Genomic DNA, 18,317 nt, shown 5'->3' with positions numbered 1-18,317 from the left:
TTTGTGTTTGTGTGTGTGTGTCCTTTATCATGTTTAACTATAGAATAACTCTCTTCCTGTAACAACTAAGTTAAAATTCTTTAACTGGAATTGAAATCAGTTCTTCACTACTAAGAAGAAGGCCACCTGTGTTAAAGAAGCCAAGAGAAGAGAGATACTGTCCTCCTGCCTTTCTAGGAACCTAGAATGCTGGACACAATGCTGGACAAGCAGGGACACATGCCGGACACAATGACCAAATTTCACAGTATGGTCAGGCTGTATAGATAGCTGCCAAGACTCCCAATTTTTAATCTTACCCTCCTCCTAATTGAATCAGTCAAGCAGTTTTAGGAAGGGGTTGGAAAGGAGTGAGAAATGGAGAAGAGAAAAGAAAATGTTCTTTTTTGAGATGTGTTCGGCTCTTATAATCAGGACTTTAATATACAAAGTGTTTTATGATCAAGGTCAACATTAATGAGACTTCTGGATATTTATGCAAAGGCTCAAGATACACGTACTTTTAAAGGGAAGAGGATGTATAAAATTCGTGGGAATATCTCCCAAGAGGCTGGAATACTAAAAACTGAATCTAATAGAATGAAAGTATAAAAATATATCCACAATTTTACCACTTCTACTGCTTCCACTTGTACTAACCCCACAGCCAGTCTCCTACTCTTGCTGCCAGTCTGTTCTTAATGAAGTAACTAGCACGATCTCATTAAAACACATAATTTCACACCATATTGCTTCCCACCTCAAGAGTAAAAGCCCAAATTCCTAAAATGATCTACAAAGTCCCACATGATTTGTTGCTGTTATCTCTCTGGCCTCTTCTCACTCACTGAGCTCAAGTCATGCTGGCCTCCCCGCTGCTCATCAAACATGCCAGGGTGGTCTTGCTTCAAGGCCTTTGCATTTGCTTTCTCTCGATGGGAAATGCCTTTCGCCCAGATATTCACACAGGTCACTCCCTCAGGTTCTGTACAAATGCCTGCCCAGAAGACACTACCTCAAATTATAACCTTAATCCCACTTGGTTCTTCCTATCTCCTTCCGCACTTTATTTTATTTTCCTCCCTAAGAATTGATCTTATCTCACATACTATATATTTTCAAATCTTTGAGGGGGGCACTGGTTTCTGCCAATACATCTGGGATATGATTTGTTTTATGTTCACTATATTGGTCAGAAGAAAGTGAAGAAGGAATTCAAAGGATTCATCTCAGCTTTTTCTTCTAGAATAGCTCTTTCTCCGCAGACCAAGGGACCAGTGCTATGATTCCAAGAGCCACTACGTATGCCTAATTTGACTGTAACTTGAGAAATGAGGGAATGACCACTGGTAGTGTCATGGAACCAGTAAAGTTAACGTGAAATAGACTTGGCCCAAGAGATTCATCTATTACTTGACCTACTTTATGAAAGGATAAATGCAAGCACTCTGTGTGTAACTGTTACTCTTATTTATTACATTTTCTGTCATTAAGGTACTGAAGCCTCGCTAAAGAATGGGAGCTAGCTACATACCCCTTTAGGTGACGAGAAAGATACTTGTGCTGAGGGGCTCCAGCCTCTGTGGCTTTCTTATTCTGACGTGACTGACACTTACCATCTTCTTGTCATTTCTTATAGCAGTGCAAATAGTGGCACCTGAATGGCTGGAGCTTCCAGAGTTATCCTTCTCTGCCTAGTGCTCCTATCCATTTTCTCCTCTTTATTAAAGCTAAATAAACTTGATGCTGGGTGAGCCTATTGTGTCTTCTATATTTGATGGACAACCTGAAAGTGAAATTCAATGGTCTTTTCCTTGTAAGAGTACAAAGGAAACAAAAATATTAGAAACAAAAAAATATATACTAATTTAAAAAAGTTAGGCACAACAGAAGAGAAAGTTGATGAGATGATAGACCTTAAGTTATCACTCAGAATGCATCAAAGAAAGACAACAGAAAATGTAAAAGAGATGTTAAAAGATGTTGAGATGAGTTTACGAAGGCATAGCATTTAAGTAACTAGAGCAGGAGAAATTAAGAGAGTGGTGCAAGGCTGAGTTGAAGCAATATTCAGAGATGATATGTGAGAACTTTCTAGAATTGATAAATGATTCTAATTCTCAGATTTTAAAAGTATAGCATATCTCAAGAAAGGTAAAAAAGTAATTTCCCAACACATCATATTATAGCAAAATTTGAGAAGATGGATACAAAGTAAGGCTAGGGCCACAATTGGGAAAACCGTAGATTTTCTAAGGTCAAACAGAAGCTGGAAGCCAGGGTGCTGGGGGAAAACTCTCAAGAATTGTAAACCAAATTAAATAATTTTTAAAAATAAGAATAAAGACTTACACAGATAATCAAAACCAGGATTTGGGGCGCTTGGGTGGCACAGTGGTTAAGCGTCTGCCTTCGGCTCAGGGCGTGATCCCGGCATTCTGGGATCGAGCCCCACATCAGGCTCCTCTGCTATGAGCCTGCTTCTTCCTCTCCCACTCCCCCTGCTTGTGTTCCCTCTCTCGCTGGCTGTCTCTATCTCTGTCGAATAAATAAATAAAATCTTTAAAAAAAAAAACCCCAGGATTTGCAGTGACTTGAATTCTCAGTACAAGACTATATAAAGGAAGTACTGTAAGAAAGAAAATAAATCCAGATACAAAGATCTGAGAATCAAGAAGAAATGGTATGTTAAAAGAGAATTTACAGAATGGGAGAGGATTATTGCCATCTATACATCCAACGTAAGAATTATATCCAGAACATAAAAATAACTCCTACCAACCATTAAGTAAAATGCAGACAACCTAATTTTAAGAGAAGGACTTAAGCAGGCTTTTCATGTACAAGGATATCCAAATGGATAATGAGCATATGTAAATGAGCTCAAAATCACAGCAGTCTTTAGGAAAATGCAAATTAAAGCCACAATGACATATACCATTACAAATCCACCAGATGGCTAAAATTTTTTAAAAATGAAAAGAATGAGTTTTGAAGAAAGTGTGGAGCAATCAGAACTCACACATATTGCTGGTGGGAGTTTAACGTGATACATTTACTTTGGCAAACTGCAGTATCTACTAAAAGCAAGCATATATCTACCTGTGACCCAGAATTTCCACTCTTAGGTATAAATCCAGCAAAACTGAATGCATTAGCCACCAATAAGATATGTACAAAGATGTTTGTACCAGCCATACTCATAACAGCGCCAAACTGGAAACAATCCATGACCTTGAGCTGTAGACTAGACAAATCATGGAAAATGAGGAAGCAACAATGTGCGTGCCATGATACATGCAACAACATGAATATATTTAAGACCATAATGCTGAATGGTAGAGGTCAGACACCAAAGTAGTATATACTGGGGGTGCCTGGGCGGCTCAGTCAGGTGTCTGACTCTTGATCTCGGCTCAGGTCATGACCTGAGGGTTGTGAGATCAAGCCCTGCACTGGGCTCTGTGCTGGGCATGGAGCTTGCTTAAGATTCTCTCTCTCTGCCTCTCCTTCTGCTCCTCCTGCCCTCTAAAAAATATTATATGCTGTCTGGCCCCATTTATGTTAATTTTAAGAACAGGCAATACTGCTTTATGTTAATAGAAGGGAGTATACTGTTTGCAGCATCGCGGTTGGTAATGACTGGGACGAGATACTATAGAGCTTTCTGGGGTACTGGAAATGTTATATATCTTAATCTGTGTTCTGGTTACATGGGCATACTCATAGATATAAAGTCATTGAGCTTTACATGTAACAGTTGTACGCTTTGCTGCATGTATATGATAAAGCAAGAGAATGATAAGAATAAGTTTCAGCATAGTACTTACCCCTGGGGTAAAAGTTGAGGAGGGACTAGGATGGGAACCTAAGGGCCTTCAAGTATATTGGTAATGTTCTATTTCTTATGCGTGTTCGTGGGTCTGTGGATGTTTTTTTATTCTTTATATGTACTTATAGGATATGTATATTATATCATATGTTATAGGTTTTTGTATATATGAAATATTTCATAATAAATATAGGGAAAACACTGGTATTTGACTTGATTCCAACAGAGGAAGTAGATATTCAGCAAACCTCCCTCAAAGTACACATTATAATCCCCTGCAAGCACTTTATCGTGTGTAATGTTAGTGAGCACGTATTTTGCTCTGCTTTTGCTCTACTCCTCGGTTAGTAGGCATATACTTTATCTTGCTGGAATGCATTTTTCCCTTGGGATAATCTCATAAATATTTTCATATATTTATCCCACTTACTAATAAAAGATAAGAAACACATTTTCTTCAACATGTTTCTTAAAATGCCCCCAAATCTTTTCGTTAAAAATAAATGCCTTCTACACTGTATGTCAAATTCTTATGCAGTATTCAAAAGTAAAAGCTAAACTCTTCAGTCAGTGTTATCAAAGTATTTAATAAATAATGGTATTTAGACATTTTTAGACATAACCCTGTATTTAATTGATTTCATTTTATTTCCTTTTGTGCAATATGAGGAAATCTCAAGCTTGGGTTGAATACTTACAATGAATGTTAAGATACATGAAGAATTCTTATTTCTAAGTTAGAGGTTCATAGTGAAATAGTAGCAAAAATGTTTTAAGCGATCATTTCCTTGACTAGACTAATAGTGTGTTATTGGAGGAGAATGGCCAAATCGTCTCTCATCTCTCATTACATGGAAATAATTCCCTGATAATAATTTCGTCTGGATTACTGGTTCATATATTTAAAGTATTAAAAAATAAAAGCTATCCATATATTTTTTTCTCATTTAGATTCTAAAAGTCTAAAATATTAATGCACTTTATCAGAGTCTGTTACAAATACGTTTCCTTTATGAGAGTGGGAATTAGACCATATATTTTGTTTTATGTTACTTTTGGTGATTTTAGTCATTGTGGTTTGTGTTGAGTAACTGAATTATTTCATTTTGGTATGTGTAGGGAAAGATGTACTCAAAATACTACTACATCCTATTCTCACAACAAAGTCATGGGGAAGGGAAATTTTGGACCTCGGTTTACAAAGTCTTGGAACAACGTGATAACCCAGGACTGATAACCCAAAAGCCATGAAAATAAGAAGAGCAGCTAAACTTCAAATAAAGCTATATATCCAGGACTATTAAAGTGGGGAATAAATAAAACTGCTAACCAGGGGCTTTCAAATTCCGTATAGATACTAATCCTGGGAGTTTGGGCATAGGAAACTGGAATTTGTGGGTAATCTGGGCAATTCTCCAAATCATAAGTTTTTCTTATATTTTAAACTGGTAATCTATTTACATGCTCAATTGACAATACTAATAAATGCCCATAATAATGAATAGTGAATCATTTTGTGTGGCAGTTTTAGTTTCAGAGGTTTTCAGTTAAAAAATAGAGATATGATAATAAATGCCTGATTTATTACTCTTAAGAGACAATATATTGTGATAAAATGTAAAAAATGGTGTCTACTTGAAATAGAAATTTGATTATTAGAAAAAAGTTAAAGAAGGGAACATTAACAAAATAAATGTTAAGTAAAAATCATTAAAAATTAAATGGTAACAATTATTTATTTTTTAACACTTATTATTCTTAAAATCAAATTTTACAACACACAAGGCAATAATTGTCTTCATCCATAATCTTGATCTTTGTTCTGCGACAAATATTCCAGGCATAGAAAATGTTGCATTGATGTTGGTTGAATTATTAGGATGAATTTTTAGGGTACATGTTGTTTCCTATAGACTCATTTCCATTTTAACAGGGAAAATATTTTGTCGGCTTGATTTTAGTCTTGCCATTGATATTGCCTAGGCTGTATTAGATTTTAGATCAGTTTCTGATTTCATGTCGGGGTATTCAACAACATTCCTGTCTTCTTTTTGCATTTCTTCTATTAGAGTAGCTACAAGGAGCTATAGCCTAGAGCAAATATTTAATTACTGGAAATGCCAGGCGACATTACTAAGATACTGTAACATTCCAACCTCTGAGCGAGGTTAACAGTATTCCATCATATGCCAAAATTGACAACTAAAAGCTTTCAATGCTTCTGAAACTTGATATTTTTGGGACACTATTCATCAATTTGTATAATGTAAACTATGCATGTAAACTCATTAACTTTAATTTTATTTGCAAGAATACCTCACCATTAACAGCAATCAGGACCACAAACACCCAATTACAACCTGGCAACAGCAACAAGAATGCATGGATTAGATTTGACCATTTCTTTCCTACCTGCTCCTGTTCTGATTCATAGATATGTCCACCTTAAAGTTGGATTCAGTTGTGTCAAAACATATGTTTAAACATAAGTTATGAGGAAGGAAGGAGAAGGCCTATGCTTTCCCCTGATTTCTGCAAGTATAAAACTTACTGATATTTATTTTTAAATATTATTTCAAATGTCTTGCTCAATAAATTCATTTTAGGATACCAACCATGTATGTTATTTCTACAGAGTGTATTTAAACCAATCAAAAATGAGAATTTTAGGAAAAATTTTTAATTTGATTTTTATATTGAATAATATGCCCAGAATTGTAATCCAGATTTTAAATTATCCTAATTTATTTTCTCTAAATTAATTAAAAATTTTCCCCATTGGAAAAAAGGAAGCTCAATTTTTATTTTTAAGTGTTTCTGTGACCAATTAGTTTCGTATTCTAACAGCTGGCAGCTCTATTAATTACTTTTAATGATAAAATTACACTGATCTATTTAGCCATTCAATTAAGATAAAAAGCCTAACAATCTTTCAGATTTCATTAACTACTTTTAATGATAAAATTATACTGATCTATTAACCACATAATTATGGTAAAAAGTCTAAAAATCTTTCAGATTTCATTTACCAAGTTTTAGAAATTTTCTGGACAATAAGAATGGCATGGAACTTAAAACATATCGTGTCATTAATTAATTAATACTTGCCTTATAATACAAAAGTCAGAACAAATTTTTGAAAAAATGTTAAACCAAATTTATATTTTATTTTATTTACCATATCATTATTTTTTATGTCCAGCATTTAAAATACGAGGGCCAGAGCTTTCTCCCAACTCAAGTTTATACATTTTCAATTGGCTTATGAGGCCAATAGGGATCCTTTTTGTCTAATCTGGTTTCTGGGAAGATTTCATTCAGGTCCTCAATGGTCATCTGATCAAATGGAATTATGTTCTTCATCTTCTCTAACTCTTTTTCATATTCCTTAATCCTGGCGTTTGAGAGAGACAATAAGTCAGCACAACTGTTCACATCTTCTTTTTCTTCAGCAACCACTCAAACAGTATATTTATCCTTGGCACAGGAAACTTCAGGGCCTTAAACTTCTTCTCAAAGTCACCTACCAAGCCAGTCTTTGCCACGTTGGCCTTGTAGCAAGCCCAGTCGATAGCAGGTGGTTTCTCAGGGAGAGCAGCCAACCTGGAGGTAAGTATCTCTTTCCGGGATTTCAGGGCGTTAGCAATGGCCTCTGGTTTTGGGGTATGATCTCCCCAAAAGCTACCCAGTCAATGGTTTTTAGAGCAAGTTTTCGCCCAGCCATCTTGAGATCCTTCACCGACCCCAGTGGCCCACAGCCAACAGCAGCAAGAAACGGCTAAACCAAATTTATTTTAATTAATTTATATCACCATTGAACAAGTATAAAGCAATACAATTTTAAATCATATGCAGAGTTAATGACAGTAAAAAAAAAGACAAAGAAAAATGGGGCATATTTTTATATATACTTTTACAACATCTTTGTTGAGACATAATTGACATACAAGAAACTGCATATTTACAACGGGAAGTTTGATTCATTTGGACATATATTTAAATCCTAAAAGCATCACCTCAGTCAATATGATGAACACATCCATAATGCCAACAAATTTCCTCATGTACCTTTGCATTTGCTCCTCCTACTTTTCTTTGTCCCTTCTTTCTGTCCCTTTCTGACTGCTTTCTGTCCTCTTCCTATCACTATAAATCAGTTTGCATTTTCCAGACTTTTTATAAGTGGAATCATGGAGTCTATACTTTTTTCTTTTACTTCCGTATTGGTGTAATTATTTTGAGAGTCATACGTGCTATATTGCATATATAAATTGCCTAACCTTTATTTTGCTGAGGAGTGTTCCACTGTGTGGATATACCACAAGGTGTTTATTCATTCACCCGTTGATGGACATTTAGATGACTTCCAGCTTTTCACGATTACAAAGAAAGCTACGAGGAGCAACTGTCTGTAAGTTCTTCTATGGATATATGCTTCTATTTCTGATAGGTAAATAGCTAGGAATGAAATGTCTGGGTCATACAGTAGGGATATGTTTAATATTTTATGAAACTCTCAAAATGTTTTCCAGAATTATCCTCTGTTCATTTCAGTCAGCTGCATATGAGATTTCCAGTTGTTCCACATCCTTGGTGTGCTCGGTCCTCTGTGTGTGTGTGTGTGTGTGTGTGTGTGTCTTGCATGGCACCACTATGCACAATTTTCAGTTACCATGGTTTAGTTAAATAACACCAAGTAATAACAGTCCCCTAACAACACGGTTCAAATTTTAGTATCACAGGCAATGAGCTAAGTGTACAAGTGCAAACAGGGCTGCTAGCTCTTCATTCCACAAACCTCCATGTAACATGGACACATTGATCAGTAACTAATTGTGTCATTTCTTCTGAAGTATGTTGGTGGCTGTTCACTCACACTGCATCTGTTATTCCTTGTGTTCACACGGGACAACAAAGCATGTCATGGTGCTGCTCCCCGTCTCCCAGGGATAAACTCACCTGGCACTTTAGAAAATTAGATAGTTCAAAATGGTGTCAAAGAGGCCAACAAAAAGGAAAGTGCAGCAAAGAAATGAAAGGCGGTAACACTGGCAGTGAAATTTGAGTCAGACGTGAATGCAGTTGGGAAGGATATCCGACTGCGGGAACGCTGCCAGGGCTGCCGTCGGAGAGTCTAGGTATGCAGCTTGAGTCCCCTGGTGACGGCCAACTGAACAGCATCAAGGAGGAGGATGAAGACGAGGTGGTGACTGCACAAATCTGCCCATTAGAGGAACTCTCTGGAATATTTCACACCACTGAAAGGATGCAACACTGGAAGCCATCCAAACTTAGAAAGGAAAATGACAATTAACCAAGGTGTGCTCACTCTGTATTGTAAGGGACACGGGGAGAAGGAGGCAAAGACTGGCCACACTATTCTTGATACATCTTTTACAAAGAAATACGACACCTTAATTTTCAATGTTCCCAATGCTTTCACTTACAGATACTAGACAAATATTAGTGCTACTATTGTTTTTCATTTCCTTATACATTTATAACTGACAGTAATCACAGCGTCAGCTTGTACAATCATTTTTATGGTTCTTCGCCACGTGTGAAGCAAGGACTGAGGCTCTAAATTATAGACGTATACAGTTTAACTTTGGCAATAAATACATCACAGTTTCAAAAATAACTAAGGGGCAGTGGTACAACTATATTAAAGACAAAGTGTTGCCAATGTGGGAAATGGATGATTAGTAACTCCTTGGGAATGATGTCGTGGAAAGGGAACGTGTCAGGTTAGAGCAGCTAATGGCAAGAGTCAACCACTTCTCGCTGCACCAAGCTCTCCTGCATCCCAGTGGCCATGTCTATTTCTCATTATTCTAAGGCCATGAAGAGTCATTACCCACGATAAAGTATTACCTTCTCATTATGTCTCAAGTCCATGTACTTCTCGCCATCTCTTGCCTTTACGTGTACTCCTCTTTCATCCCATCTCAATCGGCCTAGTACACTGCAGGGTTCAAACATCTCTGTAAGTTCTGTAAGACTCATTCAAGTAGACACCGTCATTCCCACCTCTTCTCTACACTATCTATGGTACCCATGGTACAATAGCGTGTCTTCAGGGTCGTGCATACTTGTGAATATTTTCACTGGGTTCCTGGTATTCAGGTCTTTGTATCTGCAGTGATGCATTGTAGATACACAATACATGTTTTTTAAATGGATGAATCTCTAGTGATGTATACATTCAATTTACTATGTTGCCTTTAACATAGATTTGTATCTTAAGCTTTCTCTAGTCTTCTGAGTGCCTAACATAATAGTTGAATGAAAATGTGAAATGAAGAACTTTGTTCACTGATGAATAAAAGTCAGACTTGACCAGTGGGGCATTGTTCAAGACGACATGTGACCAATGAGCCATTTTTCTAAGGATTGTGAAAAAATGAGAGAATTAAAGACTTGGTGATACTGTATTTAAAGCATTTTGCCCAAAGTATAAATTTAGTGTACCTATATGAAAATTTGATAAGCACAGACAGCATTGGTTTTTGTTGTTGTTGTTTTTACTGTGAATGCTAGCATAGCTTTACTGGAATTAGATTTAAAAAAAAGATTTAAGGCTGGGGGCGCCTGGGTGGCTCATCCTTAAGCGTCTGCCTTTGGCTCAGGGCGTGATCCCGGCGTTCTGGGATCGAGCCCCACATCAGACTCCTCCACTGGAAGCCTGCTTCTTCCTCTCCTACTCCCCCTGCTTGTGTTCCCTCTCTCGCTGGCTGTCTCTCTCCATCAAATAAATAAATAAAATCTTAAAAAAAAAAAGATTTAAGGCCAAATCAGTGCCAAAAATAAATGGTTATATGTTACAATAAAAAATATTAGACTGTAAATTTAACACATTATAAGTATTTTACCCTCTACATCTTAGGTTTAAAATAGATAAAGCTAAAAATTTCACAGAAATGTTAAGAAAAAGCAATTCTGTAGTTACAATGGCTGATTTTTAATATACCGTCTCTACAGTGGAACAAGCTGATTTTTAAAAAAGTTTTAATTAACTTGATCAAACGGACATATAGAGAATACATTCTTTGTACAAGTGTCTGCATACTGGGTCATGAGGCAATCTTTCAAAGATTGAAATAATACAGAATATGTTACTTGTACTAAGACTGAATAGAACTACACTACGATCCAGGATTGCACTACTAGCAATTTACCCAAGGAATACAAATATACTAATTCGAAGGGTGACATGCACCTCGATGTTGATAGCAGCATTATCTACAATAGCGTTGATTGTAAAGTCAGAGTGGACTGAATTCAGATCCACTTTGTCACTTACTAGTTGTATGACCACAGGAACGGGAGTCCATTTCTTTACCAGCATTTGAATTATGTTAGTAGCCGTCATCCACTTCCTGACAGTTTTTAATTGGTATTGAACTTTTTATTTTTTACTTGTAGATCGACCATGAAAAATATAAAACATACATTATTGCCAAGTAATTATTAGTTATTATTATTTCTTCATATTTGTATGAGCCCAAATACACTGCCAGGATTGAAGCCTGCTGCTGTTTCTATTGCCTGCTTTCAAACAGTTGAGTAAAATAAACAATGGTTCATAATCCATGCATACCATTTTTATCAGTGAAAATAATGGAGAGGGGCGCCTGGGTGGCTCAGTCCATTAAACGTCTGCCTTTGGCTCAGGTCATGATCCCAGGGTCCTGGGATCGAGCCCCACATCGGGCTCCCTGCTCAGTGGGAAGCCTGCTTCTCCCTCTCCCACTCCCCCTGCTTGTGTTCCCTCTCTTCCTGTGTCTCTTTCTGTCAAATAAATATAATCTTTAAAATAAATAAATAAAATTAAATTAAATAATGGAGAGTCTATAGCAAGAGTCTTAAAATGTTAGTTTAGGGGTGCCTGAATGGCGCAGTCGTTAAGCGTCTGCCTTCAGCTCAGGGCATGATCCCAGCGTTCTGGGATCGAGCCCCACATCAGGCTCCTCCGCTAGGAGCCTGCTTCTTCCTCTCCCACTCCCCCTGCTTGTGTTCCCTTTCTCTCGCTGGCTGTCTGTCTCTGTCAAATAAATAAATAAAATCTTTAAAAAAAAATGTTAGTTTAACTTTTAGAGCTAAAGTTGGCAAAATTAAGTCCAGTCTCCTGTGTTTAGCAAAGTTACCACCCTTCTCAAGACAAGTAAAGCAGCCGAACACTCTTTAGTGTTTCAATGTATTAAATTCTATAGCTCATAGACCAAAAGTGGTATGTAATAGTATATGTATTGTATATCTATACTATATAAATGTATTAAAACTAAAGCTTAGATTGCAGTTTATGTTGTTTCCCATATTTAATTATTTTACTTTTTAAAAGATTTTTAAATTTATTTTAGTGGGGAGGAGCAGGGGGGAGAGAGAGAGACTCTCAAGCAGACTCCCCACTGAGCAAGAAGCATGATGACACAGGGCTTGATCTCATGACCCCAAGATCATGACCTGAGCTGAAATCAAGAGTCGGACGCTAAACTGACTGAGCCACACAGGCGCCCCTATTTTATTTTTTTTATTTTAAAATATAATGTAAAAATACATAATTTTATCTATAAATATATTTTATTTTAAGAATTAAATAACATTAGAGGGGATGCCTGGGTGGCTCAGTCATTAAGCATCTGCCTTCAGTCCAGGTCATGATCTCAGGGTCCTTGGATTGAGCCCTGCATTGGGCTTCCTATTCAGTGGGGAGTCTGCTTCTCCCTCTGCCCTTCCCCCCTGCTACTACGCACTCTCTCTCTCAAATAAATAAATAAAATCTTTATTAAAAAAGAATTAAATAACATTATTTTTTTTTCAGACAACATGTACTATTTTATTGAGCCTGGAAAGCTTTCAATACAGAAGTAGGAGGTCTGGCAAGGGGCAGATGGCAGACATGCTGGCCCTTGAGAACAGACGTACCAGAGAAATCACATCATCAACAGCTGGACAGATCGCTGAGAAGAAGGACAATTTGTAGAGCTTGTAAAAAGCTATTTTATTATTTTATTTTATTTTATTTTATTTTTTACTTAATTCACAATACCTGCCAAAACTTTTGTCATGTAACTGAATTTGAAGCAACAATGGAAAGAAGAGAGGGGTTGATTATAGGATTGAACACTAGGTGTTGCTAGTCATCTAGTTTATAAATCTAAGCAGCTATTTCTCAAAATCTTGCTTCTCCCTTTTCTGCATCAGTACTTTACTTTTTTTTATTGAAGTATAGTTGGCATACAATGTTATTTTAGTTTCAAGTGTACAGCATAGTGACTCGACAACTCTATACTTTTTGCTTCTTCACAAATGTTTTCCAGACACAATATTTAATCCGATGCCAACTTTCAGTAAAATCAGAGCTTATAAAAAGCTAAAACTCGGGGCGCCTGGGTGGCTCAGTCGTTAGGCGTCTGCCTTCGGCTCAGGGCGTGATCCCAGAGTCCTGGGATCGAGCCCCACATCAGGCTCCTCCGTTGGGAGCCTGCTTCTTCCTCTCCCACTCCCCCTGCTTGTGGTCCCTCTCTCGCTGGCTGTCTCTCTCTGTCAAATAAATAAATAAAATCTTAAAAAAAAAAAAAAGCTAAAACTCACAACATCTCAAAGTTTAAAAAAATACTTTGAACTCTCCACTCAATCTCTTTTAATTATATCTTAAAAGGTAAGACTTTATACCATCCAAATCTGGAATACAGTTATGATATCTAAAAAGTGATTCTTAATACAATTTTTAATGTATAACCTGCCTCCTTCCATACCCATATTAATTTGGGTATTTTTGCCATGAGGATTACAAATGATTCAGTTATGTTTTAACTTGGCTCAACAGGGCACATTTATTCTGGAACTATGCTAAATGAGTAAATTTCAAACTTGGAATTATAGTGTGTTTCTGTTTCTTCCTTTGCTACATAACCCAGGGGCTGGGGAAAGCCTGGTACAGAACACTAGGATTTGGGGGATAGATTTTTGGCTATGTCTGAAATCTACAGAACTTGATGGGCAAAATTCTGGTAAAAACGATTGTAATTATAGCTTCCATTGGTCAGGCAGGGTTTTGTGTTTAACTTTTTTTCTGTTCAACAGCAGTGGAGGCAGCAAAAGTAATGAGCCCCAGGAAAGGAATAGAGAGGCTACGTATTAGCCTCTGGGTCAGTCAAAGGGTATGTTCCGGGGGCCTGCTTAAGCACCCCACAGAGAGAGCAGGATGATTGTAGGGGAGCCATAAAGGTGCCCAGTAACTGTTGTTGCAAAAACATCAGAAGACATTTCTAGAGAAAGTCACACTTTTTTAAAATTATGCATCACAATGACTGATATCTGTGATTAAACTTCTGATTTGTCACCCATCATGCCATACAATGTAAAATATATCAAAGAATCTGGAGAACATGTAGAAACAGGTGCTTTGTGGAAAATTTAAATCAGACAACACTGTCCTTTAAGGTAACAAAGCCACTATGAAGTGGTATTTATCTCCGGTAGTAAGAATCCACTGTGATAGGTCCTTTAGAAAAAGATTTTTTATCAAGATTATAGGAATGAGTGCTGCGGTTCACAAAGATAGGCCAGCTTTCTGCTTATTCTGCTTCAGAATATTCAAAAATTTTAAAAAAAGATAGAAATAAATGCAAACTGATTGACTTTCCTGAGTCTCATCTTCCCTAATTTTTGAGTAGGAAAATGAGATAGTACCTGCCATCAAATCAGGTACATGAGTTCACCCAGTAGACTGAATATTTTGGGAGATGTTGGTGGCTTAAGCTTCATTCTTTGGAAATATGAAATGGGATGATTAAAACTTTAAATTTCTAAAGATTTTCTCATCAAATGTTTAATTTTTACCTTTTTTTCCCCCATATAATAATACTCAATACAATGGAATACCAGGTAAAACCAATGTTTAGAGCCTTGACTAAATAATGCTGAAAACATAGAGTTAAAAAGCAAACAAGCTGAGGCAAAATTTCTGCTAGAATCTGGTAATCTTTCAAGTAGAGCTGCTTTGCTAAAATCAAGAATGTGAAGCACCATTGAGAAAGAACTTGAATTCCTTCCTAAACAGTTTTCAAGTGGCAATCCACCCAAATGCTAGCTTTTCCAATCCAAAAGACAGGATTTCTTCAAGGGAAATCTTAAGTAAAAAAATAAATATTAAGGCGAGTGAACATTGTGCAACTGTGCAAATCCTTACCCGGGTCCACTTGACTGTCTAGGCGTGCAGCAGCAGCTTTCCTTGTAAATGTTGTGTGTGCTATTATTTCTGCCGTTAATTTCCACTAGACGAAATCCTACTCATCCTTCAAGACTGGGGATATATGTAGGGACGCCTGGGTGGCTCAGTCGTTAAGCGTCTGCCTTCGGCTCAGGGCTTGATCCCGGAGTTCTAGGATTGAGCCCCTCGTCAGGCTCTTCCACTATGAGCCTGCTTCTTCCTCTCCCACTCCCCCTGCTTGTGTTCCCTCTCTCACTGGCTGTCTCTATGTCTGTCAAATAAATAAAAACTCTCAAAAAAAAAAAAGACTGGGGAATATATGTAATCTTTCAGGAAGCTTCCTTGTGCCCCCAGAGCTGAGTTAATCACTTCCTTTTCCTCCATACTTCTCACTCCATAGGGACTATCTATTTACCTGTTTATTTTTCCTATAGGGGAAAAAATATCTTTTTCCTCTACTCTTTCAAATTCTTGACTGCAACCCCTGTAACAAAAGACAGGAAAACAAAGAAAAAGCATGTGAATTTATTATTTTTAAAGATTTATTTATTTATTTAGAGACAGAGTGACACAGAGAAAGAGCGAGCAAGCGGTGGGAGGGGCAGAGGGAGACAGAGAGAGGGAGAGAATATCCAGCGGACTCCCCGCTGAGCCTGGAGCCCCCTGCCAGGCTCGATCCCATGACTCTGAGAACACAACCTGAACTGAAACCAAGAGTCCGTTCAACTGACTGAGCCACTGGGTGCCTCAATGAATTTATTTAATATAAGTTTTACACGACAGGAAAACCTTCATACGGAAATGAAAATCCAAAGAAGTGGTTTAACTTGAGTGATTTTATGCTAGGTTTGATGAAGAAAGGAAAGATATAACAGGACAAAAGATATGAGGTAAATATACTAAACTGAGGGAAATTTCTTAACAGGACTGTTCAGATTCCTCTCTGTCCCTTGTCTTCAAATATAAGGATGTTCCTTTCCTCTTGGTATAGAAAGGATACCTCTCCTCTGAGGGTTGTGTGACTCGCTTTGGGGGAAAGTCAGAAAGTCCTTCCTGCCACAGCCATTTCTCAAATTCCTTCAGCCTGAAATGTTTAGCATTCTAAGGTACCATATTTTGGGGTAGTGTGTCCGGAACCTCACCATTCCATGTAGTGAACAAGGATTTGATTCTCATTGTTCTCCACATCTTCAAGTCTCTAACCAGCTAGCACTGTATCCCTTACACAGTAGCTGCTTAATTCCTGCTTCTTAATGTTGAATAAACAATAACATAACCCAGACGACAATGCTTGCTCTCCCTTTGGAATCTGATGCTAATAGCACACATTCTTTGCCTCCCCCTAGGAGGCACTTGGTACGCCTTCAGTGCGCCCTCTTTCCCTTTTAGTAGGCTTTATTTTTATTTATTTATTTTTATTTTTTTATTATAATATTATTTTTTATTATATTATGTTAGTCACTATACAGTACATCCCTGGTTTTTGATGTAAAGTTCGATGATTCATTAGTTGCGTATAACACCCAGTGCACCATGCAATACGTGCCCTCCTTACTACCCATCACCAAAGTAGACTTTATTTTTAGAACAATTTTAAGTTCACAGCAAAATGGTTTGGAAAGTACAGAGAGTTCCCATCTACCTCCGTAGTTGTACAGCCTCCCCCGTTACCAACACCCCGTACCAGAGTGGTACCTTCGTTATCATCGATGAACCAACACTGACACATAATTATCACCCAGAATTCATAGTTTACACTAGGGTTAACTCTGGGTGTTGGACATTCTATAGACTACGACAAATGTGTATGACCATTATAGTATTGCATGGAGTACCTTAATTGCCCTAAAAATTCTCTAAGCTCCACCTATTCCTCCCGCCTTCCACCCTAACCCCTGCTGTTTTACATTTAGATCCATTGTGAGTCAATTTTTGTAAAGGGTGTTAAGATTTGTGTCTAGATTCACTTTTGTGTATGTGAATGTCCAGTTATTTCAGCACTATTTGTTTAAAAAGACAATTTTTTTTTCACTGTATTGCCTTTGCTCCTTTGTCAAAGACCAGTTGATATATTTTTATGGTTTTTTCTTGTTCTCTATTCTGTCCCATTGATTTGTCTATTGTTTCAGCAATACCACACCGTCTTGACTACTGTAGTCTTACAGTAAGTCTTGAAGTCAGATAGTGTCAGTCCTCCAACTTTGTTCTTCTTCAATATTGCGTTAGTCGATGCTTTTTTCAATCTGCCACAGCTGCTGATCAAACAGAGGAGAGTAGAAGAGTGAGTCTATAAGTATATTTAGTAAGGACAGCACAGCCTTCATAAAAGCATTTCGAGGCATGGAGTAAATCACAGGGTTGCTGGCACACAGAAAAGAGGAAGAGATGAAGATGACAGATAGATCAAGACACAGAGGACACAAAAGCAAAAGTGAAACTCAGCAGAAGTCTTCCTAAAGCCACAATTGGATGATAAAGGAGATGGTCAGTGATTTGAAGAAATTGGATGGAGAATCATAAACCAAATAGATATAAATATGACTGCAATATTTTGTTCTAACTTAAAATTGTCCGTGTATCAGCTAGCGTTCAGTTCTAAGCCATAGCCTTCCCTTGGCTTGGTTAGTTAGAATTCAGCTTTGTCCTTGTCTTAAACACACAATGCCTTATGTTTTCCTGTATAAGTTTCTGCAAATGAAGCAAAATTTAAGGATCCTTCGAAAGTAGTCTGAGGGCATAATCCTTTTAGACTCCACCTCCCTAAACTTTTATAGTTTATTTTTAATATGACAGCATTTTTTGGGAAATTCTCTTCTATGGACTTTTCAGAATTGGGCAAAAAACCCCAAAAAACAAAAGAACACCCCCCACACATTTCATCATCTATGTATAAAATTTTTTATTACATTAAATAAATTATTCCTATAACAAATACAATTGGCATTAAAAATAGGTTCAAGGGCGCCTGGGTGGCTCAGTCAGTTGAGTGTCCAACTCTTGGTTTCAGCTCCGGTCATGATCTCAGGGTCATGGGATCCAGCCCTGCGTCCTACTCTGTGTTCAGAGGGGAGTCTGCTTGGGCTTCTCTTTCTCTCTGCCTCTCCATCCTCCCCCCCACCAAAAAGTGAATAAACAAATCTTTAAAAAAATAGGTTCAAGGAAGTCACTTGAAATGTAAGAACTGCAAAGATAGAAACTTTTTTGTTGTTTTTGTTTTGTTTTGTTTTGGCATAATATCCTTCCCTAGCAACTTCCACAATAATTCAGCGTAAATACATTTGTTTGCTAGAT

The 18,317-nt window shown here is 37.3% G+C and overlaps 1 pseudogene; it reads right to left on the bottom strand.

Annotated features, from left to right (window-relative positions):
• Positions 1-7,054: 7,054 nt before the first annotated feature.
• On the bottom strand, positions 7,055-7,548 carry LOC103663423 (annotated as a pseudogene).
• Between the last annotated feature and the right edge of the window lie 10,769 nt (positions 7,549-18,317).

Source organism: Ursus maritimus, unplaced genomic scaffold (assembly GCF_017311325.1).
Source record: "Ursus maritimus isolate PB19 unplaced genomic scaffold, ASM1731132v1 scaffold_13, whole genome shotgun sequence".
Taxonomy (NCBI): Eukaryota; Metazoa; Chordata; class Mammalia; order Carnivora; family Ursidae; genus Ursus; species Ursus maritimus.
The sequence above is the reverse complement of the archived record's forward strand: the minus strand, read 5'-3'. Positions and strand labels throughout refer to the sequence as shown.